A 14,619-nucleotide genomic window follows, 5' to 3' on the forward strand; every position below is an offset into this window, starting at 1 on the left:
CCAGATTGGGCATTGCCTCAGGCCCTACACTGTGCTGGGCTGGCCTATGCTCGCCTAGGTCAAGTTGAAGTTGAGAGTACAAGTTGGAGCCTATGTGAGATGTGGGCCAGCCTGGAGAGGAGAGAGTGGCTGCAAGCCCTGGGACCTTCTAGGCTTATCATTCGTCAGCTGGTGCCTTGGGCAACCACCATTACTGCACAGGCAGAGGAAAAGGTGCCAGGCCCATGGCAGGGTGGGGGAGCTGAAAGGCTCCTTAAAGATCCCAGGGCCTGGGATGCTATTCTTCTAATATTCTAATATCCTAATTGTCCTGCCAGGGCAATCCTAATACTGAACACTTACCTATTGCTGCCCCTGTCACGTGTGGTTGATATACCTTAACCCCCGAGGTAATTCTATTGTTAAGCTCGCATTATACATGAGGGAACTGAGGCACAGAGAGGTCAAGTAACTTACCCCATCTCACACAGCTATGAAGTGGCAGACCCAAATGAGAGAGGCAGAATGGCTCCAGAGTCCACTCAACTCTACATCTCACCACCCTAAATACGCTGGCTGACAACTGGCTGCCCTTAGGCACTTCAAAATTGACTGGGGGGCAGAGTTGAGCTCGGTCAGATATGCAGGCCTGCGGATACCCAAGATACCTTGAGGGTCCTGCCTGCCTTGTGCCTTTGGCCTGGCCCCTCTTAGCTCAAAGACATTCTGTGGACACCTCTGAGATGAGAGCATGATGGCTGTTTCTGGGCTGCAACCTCCTGCCTCCTCATCCACACGCTGAGAGTGACCTCCAAGTGCTCAGGCTCACTCCGAGTCCTGCAGGTGACACATATTCCTCCTAAAACATAGGAGACACTTCAAATTGCTGCCACAGATCCGTGTCCTTATCCTGGTCTCGCCCCTTCTCAGCTATGCTATCAGACAGCGACAGCTGCCACAGGTCAAATGCCTATACCGGGTGTACTGAGGGCTCACACACAGCCATTCTCTCTTTTACCTTCACGACCACCTGGAGACTCGGCCTCAACTCCCTGATCTCAACTGAGGTCCAGGGAATATAAATGACAGCATGAGCTCATGCAGCAGCTCAGGGGAAGTGAGGCTAGGAAACGAGGCTGTGAAATTTCAAAGCTCCTGCAGCTGCTCAAAAGCTATATGAGGATCGTGTTACAGTTACTGTTATGTTCTGCTTAGCAACTTCAGCCTTCCAGAATATTTTCACATTCATCTCCCATTTGGCTCTGCCACTCACCCTGAGTTACTCGCCTCCCCTGGAGAGAAGTTCCCTGGAGAGTAAGACAATGAGATTCAACACAGCATACTAGACCTTCATTTCCTAATCATTTTATCAGCCAAGAGGGGACGAGCCAGGCTTTACCATCTCTACCTTACAAACGAGGAAGCTAAAGTGTGGGCAGCTCATGCAATCTATCAGCCAACATATTGCAGTGACCTACTAGGAACACACAGCAACAGCAAAATAATACTAGCAGCAGTTTGAATTATTAAACCACTGTCAGCCACATGCCAAGCACTGCACTAAGTCATTACAGATATTAGCTCATTTAACCCTCATGGCAGCTATAAGTGAACTGTTACTCAAGATTATTACCCTCAATGTAAAGATTAAGAACCTAAGATCAGGACTCAAACCAGACTCCTGGTCATTTATGGTGTCTAGTTCAGTTATTTTTGCTATTCTTTGTATTCACTCACCGATTCATTCATTCCACACTTCCCTGAATGCCTATTCCAGGCACAGGACTCAGTCCTGGGAATACAGTAACAAACAAGAAAGACTGGGTCCCTGCCCCAAAGCAGCTTGCAGACCAGGGTGTCATGAAACCAGGTGGAGTCCCCTAAAATCCTGGCAATCCCTGGTCATCAGGTGGGTCCAGGAAGAGGTAGAGATCTCAGCTCATCATCACCTGGCTTTCCCCAGATCTCCGGCAGGATATACGGTTTAGCAAGGCTCACTAAAAGATGTGCTTGTCCTCATAACAGGAACTTCTTGTTCCCTTAACTGCCTCTGTCTTTTTTTTTTCTCCACAATCAGTCTTATTTTAATCTATATACCCAAAGACAGAGACAAAATGTCATGCACTTAACGAAGAAGAAGAAGAAGATGATGAGAGCAAAGAAGGTGCAAAGTAGCTTCCTCAGTTCCAGGCTGGCATTTAAACCCACTCATGTGATTCAAGTTCATTTACTTCTCTTGAAGTTGGATGACAAGAACATATATTTCCCTGGAAATGTAGCACACTAAAGCCACTGTAAATAAGGGCCTGAATATTCGCACTTTTATTTATGCGATGATTTATGAGATTCCCCATTTTCTCCAGCTGACTGAATCCCAGACTCTGGACAGGGTTGGCCATGTTGACATTTCAAACCCTATCTGTGTAATGCAAATTCCCAAATTCATGTATCTGAAATCCAGCCCTGTGAAGTCATCTGATCTCAATCTGGATAGGCTCCAGTAACCATGGCAACATGATAACAATGGGAACATCATTTTCTTAGCTCATCCCCACCCACCACCAAAACTCTTACTCCTGCTGGATCCCCATTCTTAGAGAATGGTACCAACATCCATTGAGGCCCCACATAGAGCCTCATGAGTCATCTAAGACATCATGCTCTCATGCACCTTTGTCCTCATCTGGTTGTCAGCTGATCCTCAAATGATACTTGCTCAGATTCCCTCAAATGCATGCTTTCCCCTCTCTCCAACCCAGGACCAGTCCTGCAACAGTCACCTGCTTTCAGGTTGCTCCCCATCAATAAGTCTACAGCGACTTTTAAAAACACAATCTGCTCATAAAAGATAAGTTTCTCAGCCCCGCTTACAGTCTCAAATACTCCACTTTTGCACTCACGTGTGCGTGGCTCCCAAAACTCCTTAGTCGCCTTGCTTCTGGGCTATGTTTGTACCACTCCCTCTTTGTAGAGCATACTTTTCCCATCTTCTTTGCTGGTAACCCCTATTCAAACTTCCAGGCCCAGTGCAGACATCACCTCTTCCTAGAAGTCTTCCAGGACCTCCAATCCAGGATTCGTTAGGCACTTCTGAATTGCAACTACATCTCTACCATAGCATAGGATTCATCACACTGTATGAGAAATATCTGTCTACCTGGTTCTCTGCCAACTGAATTGTGAGCTTCCTGGGAGAAGGAACCATTTCTTGCTTTTTTTGTATTATTAAAGATACACAGTATGCTTAATCAGTGGGAGAACTCAGTAAATGCTTGCCACATGAATCAACAAATGGATGAATGGGGAAACACACAAATGGATCACTCATGTCCATTCTTCTCTCCATACTCCTCCCATCTGTTCCAGAGATCTCTGGATTACAAGACACTTTAGTCCCCTATCAGCTTGGTTTGTTCCTGATCATTCTATGAAATGGAAGACTCCAAAGGTCTACAACATGGTGTAGAGTTTTTCAAACTTTCATGAATGCAACTTTGAAAATACATTTTTAATCATAATTCAAAACACATACACATACAAAACCAAACAAAGTATTAAAAACACTTAGTCGGCCAGGTGCCGGTGGCTCACGCCTGTAATCCCAGCACTTCGGGAGGCCGAGGCAGGCAGATCACCTGAGGTTAGGAGTTGGAGACCAGCCTGGCCAACATGGTGAAACCCCATCTCTACTAAAAATACAAAAATTAGCCAGGTGTGGCGGCGGGCACCTGTAATCCCAGCTACCTGGAAGGCTGAGGCAGGAGAATCGCTTGAACCCCAGAGGCGGAGGTTGCAGTGAGCAGAGATCGCACCACTGCACTCCAGACTGGACAGAACAAGACTCCATTTCCAAAAAACATGTAGTTATATAGCATGCAATGCATCTACTATTTCCTATTGTTTGCTATTATACACTATTTTATTCTATTGTATTTTATATCACTTTTTAATATGCTGGTCATAGCTCACCAAATTGATTTTATGGCCCACTATGTATGAAATACAGTTTAGAAAAACATTGCTGAAGAGTACAGTCTTAAAGATTTTGACTCCAAATTTCTTGGAAGTATAAGGTTACAATCATTCATCCATGCTTTGGTAGCATATTTCAAATGAACTTATAAAAGTGTGGGTTTGAGCAGCACCACTTCCTAGCGAATTTCCAAGAAAATATTAGTTGCATAATTTACATTAAATAATTAAATATATTTTTCACTCTATACACCAGTTAGATATAAACTAATTACATTTCAGAGGACAGCTGCCCAAAATGACAAGCCCAGGTATCAATCTCTTACACTGTTCCTTCATGAAGATTTTATTTTTTACTCTTTGTGCTTTCATTCCTTCTCATCCGAAGGTTAAATGTCAGTTCATAAAAGCCTTGCCTAAGTGATGTTGGAGGCTTAGCGGTGAGCAAAACCACCTTCCGTAAAAGCCTAGCTTAATCATATTATTCCTATTTTCTATTTCTATGTTCCTTTGAAATGGTATCATGGACAGTGATAGTCGAAATCTTTGTATACTCTTTGACCAAGGAAGAAAACATAATTCAGGCATCTGTCAGTGTGTCATCACAATGTCTAGTATACAATCAAAATTACTAAGCTGGGTGCAGTGAGTGGTGCATGCCCCCAGCTACTCAAGAAGCTGAGGATGGAAGATCACTTGAGCCCAGGAGTTTGAGACCAGCCTGGACAATATAGCAAGACCCCATCTCTAAAAAAAATTTAAAAGAAAAAGTAGCCAGACATGGTGGCTTGTGCCTATAATCCCAGCTACTCTAGAGGCTGAGGCTGGAGGATCACTTGAGGCCAGGAATTTGGGACCACCCTGGGCAACACAGTGAGAACTCATTTCTAAAAAATAAAACTAAGCAAATAATTAGCTGGACATAATAGCACGCACCTGTGGACCCAGCTACTCAGGAGGCTGAGGCAGGGGTAATGCATTAGCCCAAATTACTAAGCACGAGAGGAAGCAGGAAAAAGTAAGCCAGAATGAAAAAGAAAAGTCAATAAAAATAGGTCCTAACGTGACCAAGACGAAGACTTTAAAACAGTTAACATGCTGTAGTATGTAGTACATTTAAGAACACAAAGGAACCACATTAACATAATCAGTGAACATTTGTAGGATGCAGCTAAAGTGATGCTTAGAGAGAAATTTTGAGTTTTAAATGCATACATTAGAAAAAAAGAAAAGTATAGTTTTAGTGATCTAACTTTCTAAGTTAATAAACCCAAAAACATGAAGTAAATTAAAACCAAAGTAAACAGAAAACAGCAAAGTATAAAGATAAAAACAGAAATCAATAAATTAGACAATAAAAAATAATAATATAACCAAAATCTATTATCTTAAAGAATTGAAATTGAAAAAAGTCTAGAAAGACTGATCAAATAGAGAGAAAACACAAATTATGAATATCAAAAATAAAATAAGATGTCAGTAAAGATCCAATAGCTATTAAAAGGAAACTAGCAGAATAGTGTGAAAAAATTTATGTCAATAAATTTGACAACTTTGGTGGGATAGACTCATTTCTTGAAAAACATAAATTACCAAAACTGACACACACAAAAAGAGAAAATCTGAATAGCTCCATTGTATGAGTTATCTATTTCTGGGTAATAAATATTATTCCAAAATAGAGGAGCTTAAAATAAGAAACATTTATTATTTCATAAATTTCTGAGGTTAAGGAACCCAGGAGTAGCCTCACTGGGTGGTTGTGTCTCAGCACCTTTCCCGAGGTTGCAGTCAAGTTGCCAGGCAGGGCTATAGTCATCTCAAGCTTGACTGGGCTGGAGAATCCACTTTTACTCTCACTCACAGGGTTGTTGGCAGCCTCAGCTCCCGGTTGGTTGCCAGCCAACAGCTCTATTTCTTTCCACAAGGGCTTCTTCACAAGCTTCCTTGGTGTTCACACAACATGGCTCTTGGCTTTCCTCAGAGTAAATGATCTAAGAGAGAAACATAGCTAGAAGCTGCAGTCCCTCATAAGTGACATATCATTAAGTCTGCTGCATGCCATTGGCCACACAGGCAAACCCTGGTACAATGTTGGAGGAGACTACACAACTACACAAGACTGTGAATACCAACCAGCAGGTAGGTATCACTGATGGGCTCCTGGAGATTAGCTACTACATCTACACCTATAGTTATTAAAGATATTTAATTTATTATCCAAAAACCCCAACAAGAGAATTACAGACCCATATAATTCTACTGATAATTTTTTTCAAACATTAAGAAGAAATATTTCAAAAAATATAAGAGGTAAGAACATGTGCCTACTCATTTTATCAAGTCAAAATAACTCTGATGCCAAAGCCTAACAAAGAATTAGAAGATAAGAAAATTAAAGACTCATCTCCCTCATGATCACATACACCAAATTCTTAACAAAATATTAGCCATACATAGCATTAAGTTCACCAAGTGGAGTTTCTTCAAGGAATGCCAGGTCAATTCAACATTCAAAAATTAATTAATATAATTCAATACATCCACAGAATTAAACGAGAAGCCCCATCTGATCATCCCTATAGTTAGAGAAAAAGCACTTGAATAAAAATTCAACACTTAACAACAACAACAAAACGCTCTTGGCAAACTAGAAATTAAGGAAAAGTTACCAATCTTGTAAGGAACATCTACCAAAATTCTACATTTAAAATCATACTTAAGGGTGAAACATTAAATGCTTTCTTCATAAGCATGCCTGGTCTTACCACTTCTATTTGATATTGCTCTAGGGGTCTTAACCAATGCAGTAAGGCAAGAAGAAGAAATTAAAAGGCAAAAAGATCACAAAAAATAGAAGTAAAAAAGTTTCTATTTTCAGATGACACGATTGTTAAAAGGAAATCTGAAGAATCTAAAAACATAATGAAATGAATAAGTTAATTTAGCAAACTCACAGGGACCATGTCAATAATCAAAATTAATTGCATTTCTATATATTGATGGTAAACAATTTAAAAATTAAGTTTGAAAAAAAAATACCACTTGCAAGAAATTTTTAAAAATAAAGTACTTGAGAATAAATATATAAAAGGACATGCAAGACCTCTGCACTTAAAACTATAAGGCATTGCTAGGAGAAATTAAATACTTAAATAAATGAAAAATATATTATGTTCATGATTTGGAAGAGTTAATATTATTATAATGTTAATTCCCCCAAATTAATCAATAAGTTCAGTATCATTCAAATCAAAATTTCAATAGACTCTTTGATAGAAATCAACATCTTTATTTTAAACTTTATTTTGAAATGCAAAGGACCTAAAGTAACCAAATCAGCCTTGAAACAAAAGAACAAAGTTGGAGGACCCCCAACTTCTGATTTCAAGACTTGCAATAAAGTTACAATAATCAAGGCAGTATGGTATTTACTTAAACATAGATTAATGGAACTGAATAAAAAGTCCAGGCATAGATTCACACACATATAGTCGATTTTTGACAAAGTCATCAAAAAAATCTTATGGAAAAGTCTTTTTAAAAATTGGTGCTGGAACTGGAAAAACACATGGTAAAAAAATTAATCTCAAACTCTACTTCATACCACACACACTCACACAAATTAGTTCAAGATGGATCACAGATCTAAACAAATAGTTTAAACTGTAACACTTTTAGAAAAAAATATGGGAAAATACCTTCCCAGCTTTGGGATAGGCAAAGACTTTTTATAAAAGACACTATTTCTAACCATGAAAGAAGAAAAATGATAAATCAAAACTTCATCAAAATTTTTAAATGTTTTAGCTACAAAAAATATATAAGATAGCTAGAAATAAACTTAACCAAGGAGCTGAAAGATCTCTGCACTGAAACTTTAAAATACTGATGACAGAAATCGAAGAGGGCACAAATAAATGGAAAGATATCCTGTGTTCATAGATTGGAAGAAATAATGTTAAAATGTCCATATTACCCAAAGCAATCTACAGATTCAGTGCAATTCCTATCAAAATACCAATAACAGAAATAGAAAAAACAATTCTAAAATTTATGTGAAACCACAAAAGACTTTGAATAGCGAAAGCAATCTTGAGCAAAAAAAAGATAGCTGGAGGCATCACACTGCCCAACTTCAAAATATGCTACAGAGCAGCAGTAACAAAAACAGAATGGTACTGGCATCAAAACAGACACACAGACCAATGGAACAGCACAGAAGCCCAGAAATAAATCTATACATATATACAAAAAACATATGTACCTACACACATACGAAAAACAGCCAACTGATTTTTGACAAAGAGGCCAAGAACACACACAGAGAAAAGGACAGTCTCTTCAATAAATGGTATTGGAAAAATTGGATATCTGAGTACAGAAGAATGAAACTGGATCACTTTCTTTTGCCATATAAAAAAATCAACTCAAAATGAATTAAAGGCCTAAATGTAAGACTCAAAGCTGTGAAACTACTAGAAGAAAACTTAGGGGAAATGCTCCATGACATTGGACTGGGCAAAGATTTTTTTGGATAAGACCTCAAAAACAAAAGGCAACAGAAGCAGAAATAGACAAATGGGATTACATAAAACTAAAAAGCTTCTTCCCAGGAAAGGAAACAATCACCAGGGTGAAGAGGATGTCTATAGAATGAGAGGAAATATTTGGAAAGTATACATCTGATACGAGGTTAATATTCAGAATATTTTTTTAAATTAACAACAAAAAACTCATAACCCTATTTTAAAATGAGGAAAAGACCATAATAGACATTTATCAAAAGAAGACACACAAATGGTCCACAGGTATATGAAAAAATGCTCAACATCAGTAGTCATCAGGAAAATGCAAATCAAAATGACAATGAGATATCATCTCACTCCAATTAGAATGGCTATTATCAAAAAGACAAAAGATGACAAGTATCAGTGAAAATGTGGAGAAAAGGGAACACTTATTATATACTGTTGGTGGGAATGTAAATTAGTACAATCATTATGAAAAACAGTACGGAAGTTCCTCAAAAAATGTAAAAAGGAACTACCATATAATCCAGCAATCCCACTACTGGGTATATATTCAAAGGAAGTGAAATAAAATCATTTTGTTGAAGAGATATCTGCACTTCCATGTTTATTGTAGCACAATGCACAATGGCCAAGATACGGAACCAACCTAAGTATCAATTAACGGACGAATGGTCAAAGAAAATGTGGTATATACACACAACAGAATACTATTCAGCCTAGAAAAAAAAAAACAATGAAATCTTGTCATTTACAACAACATGAATGATCCTGGAGGACATTATGCTGAGTGAAACAAGCCAGACGCAGAAAGACAAATACTGCATGATCTCACTCACATATCCCACTCACATATTGTATTAGTCCATTCTCACATTGCTATAAAGAACTACCTGAGACTGGGTAATTTAGAAAGAAAAGAGGTTGAATTGTCTCACAGTTCCTCAGACTGTACAGGACGCTTGACAGGGGAGGCCTCAGGAAACTTACAATCTGGGGGAAGGTGAAGGGTAAAGCACACACATCTTACGTGACTAGAGCAGAAGGAAGAGAACAAAGGGGGGATGCCACACACTTCTAAACAACCAGATCTCATGAGAACTCACTCACTGTAACGACAACAGCAAAGGAGAAATCTGCCCTTGTGATCTAATCACATCCCACAAGGCTCTTCCTTCAACACTGGGGATTATAATTCAACATGAGATTTGCACAGGCACACAAATCCAAACCATGTCACATGTAGAATCTTAAAAAGCTGATATCATTTATAGAAATAGAACATTGGTTACCAGAGGACAGGGAGAGGGAGGGGAGGATGGAGAAAGGATGGTTAATGGGTACAAAGTTGCAGTTAGAAGAGTACGTTCTGGTGTAGGGTGACTATAGTCAACAATAAGGTACGTGTATCTCAAAATAGCTAGAAAAGAAAATTTTCTATGTACTCATCACAAAGAAATATAAATGTTTGAGGTCATAGATACTCTAAATACTCTGATTTGATCATATCGTAAGATATGCATGTATCAAAACATCCTATTGTACCCCATATATATGTACAATTATTACGTGTCAATTGAATTTTTTTTTAATTTCTGAACAAAATTTTTAAAATTCCTTTAAAAAATCACTAGCTCCTCTGATTTATGGTGTTCAAGTTTGGAATCGCATGCTACTTAATGAAAAAAATTTAATTTTGTTTATTCAAAGGCACTATTCAGAAAATGAAAAAGCAAGTCATAGACTGGGGAAAATATTCACAAGACATATATCTAATAGAGGGCTTGTATTCCGATTATGCATTTTTAAAGCCCTACAAATCAATAATAAAGAGATAAACAACTTAATTTTTTTAAAGACTAAAAGACTTGAGCAGGTGAAGATATACAAATGGCCAATAAACATAAAAATTTCTCAAGATCGTTTGTATTCAAGGAAATTAAAATTAAAACCACGATGAAATACCACTTCATGTTCATTAAAACAGCTAGATTTAGAGAGACTGCCTTAATCATTTTCAGGATACTATACAAAATACCATATATTGGGAGGTTTAAACAACAGACATTTATTTCTCACAGTCCTGGAAGCTGAAAGTCCAAGATCAAAGTGCTGGCCAATTGGGTGTCTGGTGAGGACCTTTTTCCTGACTTTTGTTGTATCTTTGTATCTTCACATGGCAGAGAGATAATCTCTCACCTCTCTCTCCCTCTCTCTTTTTTTTTTTTTTTAGACAGAGTCTTGCTCTGTCACCCAGGCTGGAGTGCAGTGACGCGATCTCGGCTCACTGCCACTGCAACCTCTGCCTCTCCAGTTCAAGCGATTCTCCTGTCTCAGCCTCCAGAGTAGCTGGAATTACAGGTGCACGCACCACCACATTCAGCTAATTTTTTTTTTTTTTAGTACAGATAGGGTTTGTACTAAACCATGTTGGCCAGGCTGGCCTCCAACTCCTGACCTCAGGTGATCCACCCGCCTCAGCCTCCCAAAGTGCTGGGATTACAGGCATGAGCCAGAGCGCCCGGCCTACACATCTCTTTTTATAAGGGTACTAATTCCATTCCTGAGGGCTCCACTCTCATGACCTCATTATCTTGAAAGGAACCACCTCCAAATGCCATCCCACTGGGTTTCTGCATGTGAAATGCAGGAGGACACACGCATTCAGTCCATAGCCCAGACTGACAACACCGCCGCTTGGTAAGGATGTGGATGATGAGAATTCTCACACACTGCAGGTGGAAATGTATAGCGGCACAACCACTTTGTAAATCTGTCTGGAAGTTTCTCTACACTTCCACTACCCTATGACCCTGCAATTCCACTCCTGGGCATTTGCCAAAGGGAAAAGAAAATACGTGTCCGCAAAAAGGACCTGTAAAAGATTGTTTATGGAAGCTTTGGTCATACTATTCAAAAACTGGAAATAACTGAAGTGTCTACCAACTGGAAGAGATTTTTTCTAAGTTTCCATATCGTCACATAGGCAACAACATTCTATTCAATGAAAGAAACCAGACACCAAAAAGCATACACTGTAAGCTTCCACTTATATGAAGTTCAGGAACAGGCAAAACTGATCTTTGATGATAGACATCAGAACAGTGATTGTCTATGACAGCTGAGGATTGATTCAAAGGGGAGCATGAAGGAACTTTCTGGAATGATGAAATTGTTCTTTATCTTGATTGAAGTGTATGCATTTGTCACAACTCAGTGGCTCATAAAATTATGATTTATGCAGTTCACAGGATATAAATTTCATCTCAATAAAAAGTGCAATGAGACCATTGTATTTATGCTGAGCAAGCAGTCATATTATCTGAAGCATATTATTCAAGATGACATAAAAAGAGCCTGTCCCAGCTGGCATGCCACCATGCAGCCCCCACCTGTATCTGCTTTCTCATTAAGCAAAACCTTCCCATAGGCCAACTGTGGTCTGCAATGCTTCCATGTGGACTCACAAAAGCAAAGGCAGTTTCTTGCTTGTTCTCTCCTTCCCTCAAATGCAGCCACTGAGGAGGCAAGACCCCCAAACTGTCCCCTCCTGTCTCTTCCCTTAGCAATAGTAACTGGCTTCTGATCAGAGCCCCGCTGGCTGTCCAAGCTCTGCAATTTGCACTAGGGCCTGCCCCCATCCCTTTAGAGTCGGTGCTATCATTCCCACCTTTGAGAAGACGCAGAGATGGCAGCTGCAAAGGCGTCAGGCCAGGTGTCACAGCTGCCCTTGACTCTGTGATCTCCAGCAGGGTCCCTTGAAACTCTGGCTGAGAAGGCACAATCATATGCCCATGTCATGGTGGAAGGAGGGTGAAGCAAATTTTCCGAGCTGGCTACAGCCCAGTCTGGTCTACCTGGTTCTCCTCCTGGCCTTCTGAGCCCCAAAGATGGATCTGGGACTGATCCACCACTGGGTCCCCCAGGAACACCACCTGAGTGCCTCCCTGGTGCCTTTCATACAGTAGAAGAGAGAAAGACAAAGGAGGAGGAGGAGCAGGAAGGGATGAGTCTGTCAGCTACAAGAAAAAGACAAAACCGTCTTCCTAGTTCTTGGGTTCACACCATCTCTGACAGAATTGGTTTCTAAAGCAAGTGAGCCTGACTTCTGGAATCACACACAGCCCCCAGGCATTGCCAAGAGTAAGCAATGGGAAGAGAATTTCCAGGCTAAGGGCAGTGTTCCGTCTTCCGCTGGTGCTCTGTGGTCATGGAAACAGGCTGGGCCAGGATTGCAGGACAGAGATGGGAAGGATCACGGAGTCTGTCCTAGATGTCACTAGGCTTTGCTCAGCCTCTCCCACTGCAGAGCACTCTCGAAAGGTCTCCATCACCCACTAGGGGACAGGGTGCAACACAACTCCTTGCCTTCAAGGAGTCAAGCCCAGCTCACCCACTCTAGTAGAACCAGAAAGGATGGCGACCCTTAGGAACCCAGAGACCCGCCTGGTCCCATTCAAGAAACAGAGCTCAGACCCACAAGTAATGAAGAGGGATTCACTTTACTCACAACTCTTGATGAATACCGGACTCCAAATGCAACACATGCCTCCCTGTTACTCTCACCCTTGCTCCAGTGCCCGTGCCAAATCCTCTTCTTCCCCTCCCGGCCTCAGTTTCCACATTGCCTCCTGCTCCCTCTGCCCAACCTTGCTGGTGAGTCCAGACTTTAATCATCTTCTCTCCGTTCTCATGATTCTGCATCACAGAAGCCAAAACATCTGACTGAGGAAGGGAGACCCCTCCTCATGGGGCAGAGGATGGGATAGCTAAGAAGGCGGTGCCCAAAGATCAGATTCTAAATGGAGAATGATGGGCAGGAAAGAGCTGGGAGCCTGGGAACAACTGCCAGTTCACCAAGATGGCCCCAGCACAGACAGAGTTGTGGGGTGCAGCTCAATTTCAAGGGCTCCAGAGCTGAGACAATGAGGAAGCAGGCCTGGAGAGGACTTGGAAGATGAGAAGGGTGAGGGATGCAGAGAGAGAGAGAGAGAAGAGAGAAAGAGAGAGAGAGAAGACAGAAAGAGAGAGAGAGCATCCTAGGAGTGGGGGAGGGCAGCAAGCACAGCACTCAGCTGTACCCAGGACGGATGGAGCATGACTGTCCATTTATACACTCAGTGACAGGCAGCCTCCCAGGAAGGGCTGTGTTTTATTTCATGATTTGTGCTTTGCTGAAGCAGCAGAGATTACACCTGGCTCCCTCGGCAGCTGCTGCTGGGGTGTTCCTGAGTGTGGAGCCAACAAGAGGCTGGGTGGGGCAGAGGCAGCCTCAGTCACTTTGGGGAGAGTCAGAAGAGGGCGCTGGGCCATCGAGGCCTCATGCAAGGGCTTCTCTTCTTTGGTCAGGAGGGTGTGGAGGGAGCTATTCCCAGACAGCCCTCAGCTCAGGACACCATATCCTTCAGACTAAGTCTCTCCTGTACACCTGAAGGCTCAGGTGTAGGTTCCTGTCCACCAGTGAGATGTTGAGGAAGGACCTCACCCGCCAGGTCTCTAGGCACACCTTTATCATCTGTCAAAGCCACTGTGGGCATCAACCAAATGCCCACACACTCAGAGCTGACACTCAGCCATCTACTGCGCAGGCAAACACTGCAGCCCTGTTATGGGTCTCAATATCTTGATGGACAAGTACCGTGACTTCTTTTAAATATATGGCACAGCACCTCCTGCCATTCACCTCTATCAAGTTTGCTAACCTATGACCGCAGCCTATAGCTTCCATGTGTTAAGGATCAGGGCTATGGTGGTCTCAGTGTGAGGTGGTGAGCATCCTCTCTTCTTGCCTACACTGCAGTTCTTACAGGCATCAAAGCCTCTGTTTTAAACACTGAGTCTATGGCCTTTTTCCCCACAATTCTCCAGCTGACTCCCTGATGTGGATGTGGCCACACAATGAGCTGCCCGCTGCAGGAATCCCTTTGTTTGACTACAGGGCCCTTTCAACCCTCCCCTGGCACTTCATCCCCCAACCTACCCTATCAGCTCAACCTACCATGTCCCTGAGTCTATCCCAACCATATCACATGCACCCCATTCCCACCACCAGTCCATCCAGCCTTGGGCTTTTAAACTAGCAGATGACCCCCATGCCAGGAAGGGCCCCCCAGGAAGAATAACTCTCTGCCAACTC

Source organism: Gorilla gorilla, chromosome 11 (assembly GCF_029281585.2).
Source record: "Gorilla gorilla gorilla isolate KB3781 chromosome 11, NHGRI_mGorGor1-v2.1_pri, whole genome shotgun sequence".
Taxonomy (NCBI): Eukaryota; Metazoa; Chordata; class Mammalia; order Primates; family Hominidae; genus Gorilla; species Gorilla gorilla.